This window comes from Maylandia zebra, linkage group LG19, assembly GCF_041146795.1.
Source record: "Maylandia zebra isolate NMK-2024a linkage group LG19, Mzebra_GT3a, whole genome shotgun sequence".
Taxonomy (NCBI): Eukaryota; Metazoa; Chordata; class Actinopteri; order Cichliformes; family Cichlidae; genus Maylandia; species Maylandia zebra.
Window position 1 is genome coordinate 22,005,210 of NC_135185.1, and position 2,422 is coordinate 22,007,631.

Genomic DNA, 2,422 nt, shown 5'->3' on the forward strand with positions numbered 1-2,422 from the left:
CACACAGTGACTTAGAACTGTACAAAAACCTCTTTCAGTCTGGCTGAAGGCTGCAGGTGCAGAGTGACAGACTGCAATGAAAGAAACTGGTCCATCAAACACAAACACAATGAATCTAAACAAAACTGAAGAACTACATTGCTGGGATTATAAAGATTTTTCAATTAAATGTTCATAAGTAAATAAGGCAAAAAAAAAATAAAATTAAAAAAACTATAAAATGTTATGTAATACTTACTGGACTTCAAAACTGTCCATATTTCAGATAGAAATATGATGGTTTAATAAGCATTTTTGTGTAATAAACTATTGGCATAATGATTACAGAAAATTGATTTTTCAAAAGCTTTTATTTTGTTATGACTTGTTTTTTTAACAGCATATTTTTAAAGCAGAATATGGATAAGATTGGTTGGTGAAATTTGCATGCGCATCAATAGAGAATGATTTTTTTTCCAGAAATATTGCAACAGAGGAAACACAGTGTTATTTGGAGACAGGAAGTGTTGTTGAAGCTCTACTCTGAGCAGTGGTCAGGGTCCAGGGTTTGAGTGATGGGGCACTGTCCACTCAGACTGGCCTCACAGCTCACTGAGCCCGCCTTCCTCCACTGGTCTGCAGAGAGGCTCAGGGTGCTGCTCCAGCTGTAGCGACCATCTGTCCACAAGACCTCCAGGCTGCTTGACACCCCTGAGGATGTGCTGGTGCTCCCCACCTTCCAGCCCAGCTTCCAGATTGAGGGGAAGCCCCCGGTGGCCAGACACACCAGAGTGGCACTACTCTGTTTGTCTTCCTCTTTGGATGGAGGGAGGACAGTGAGGGTGGGCCTCAACACACCCACTGGAGGAGAGAGTGGGGAGAAGAGCAACCAAAGACATAAGAATGAAAGCAGGAAAGGAATACCTACATGGTCTTTAATCATTGTTGATTGATGAATATTATTATTTCTTTAATGTTTTACAGTAAATATCTCATCTATGTGATAATTTTCAATGTTACACTCACAGAGTTGAAACACTCATGTACAGTTGAAACTTTGTCATCTGCTTCTTTCACTTCCTTTTAAACTTCAAGTACAATCAATCATCCATGAACTCAAAGCTGGTCTGTGTTTACTGACCCTTTTTTACTTTTGGGGAAATCCAATTAAATTAATATTTCAAAAAAGTTATTTTCAAAATACAAACAATAAAGAAATAGATCAACAAACACCACCAAAAGTCCACCACAGTGATACAAACTCATTAAGTGGCCGTACAAAAACCTCCTGCACTCTGATCAAGCATCTAACCACTGAAAATGAACCTTTTTTCATGTAAAACATCACAGCACACCTCATTAAATGCAGAAGATGATTACACTAAAGCGACTTAAAGTGTTTAATAATTTTAAATCATGATTATCATAATCATATTTTTAGGATTAAGAATTGAAAGACAAAACTTAATTTTCACCTCACACATACACAAAACTGTTTAAAACAGCAAAGAGAAACGTTTCAAGAAATCATGAATTCTGAAACTATGAGAATATAATAAAGATGGCTTTACAGGTATATTGTATTTGTTGATACTAAAATCAAAAAGTAAACATACAAACCAGAGTGCCATTTTAATCCAGGTGTTAAAAATATGTAAATATGCTTCCAATATATTTTTCTCTATTCCATAAAATCTTTAAAGGTATTAGTTCAAAACTATTTTCTTTTGCTTTTGTGCCCCAAAGTTTCCTTCAGTGTGTTGAGAGCAGAGAAATGATTTCCATAGAGAGGAGGCTTTGCATCATCAGCTGATCCTCCAGAGAACTGAGAAGGTTTATAGTCCTGTGACTTCAACACTGCAGGACTCACATCTGTCAGTCAACACAGCAGAAAGCACAACCACCATGACTCTCATCACCATCCTCATCTGGACGCTGACCTGCTGCTGTTTTACAGGTTCATTCACTCAGCAACATTTCAAACATGATGTGCTGCTTTTTCTCTCATTGATTTCTGCTGATAAATGAATGATTTGTTTTTGTCTGCAGGATGCAGCGGTCAGGTGACTGTGACTCAACCTACAGTACTGACATCTGCTCCTGAATCCACTGTGACTCTGACCTGTAGGACCAGCCAAGCTGTTCAGAGATGGTCTGATGGTGACGCCATGTTCTGGTATCAACAGAAATCTGGACAGACTCCAAAGCTCATAATAAAATTTGTGAAAACACTTCAGTCAGGAACACCAACTCGATTTAGTGGCAGTGGAAGCAGCTCTGACTTCTCTATGACCATCAGTGGAGTTCAGGCTGACGATGCAGCAGTTTACTACTGTCAGAGTCAACATAACATAAACAGTGTTTGGGTGTTCACACAGTGATTTGTAGTCGTACAAAAACCTCCCTCAGTCAGACTGCAGAGACACTGAGCTGTTACAGCAGG

The 2,422-nt window shown here is 38.7% G+C and overlaps 1 pseudogene; it reads right to left on the reverse strand.

The window, feature by feature from the left end:
- Positions 1 to 517: 517 nt before the first annotated feature.
- LOC112431186 (Ig lambda chain C region pseudogene) lies at positions 518 to 1,907 on the reverse strand (annotated as a pseudogene).
- Between the last annotated feature and the right edge of the window lie 515 nt (positions 1,908 to 2,422).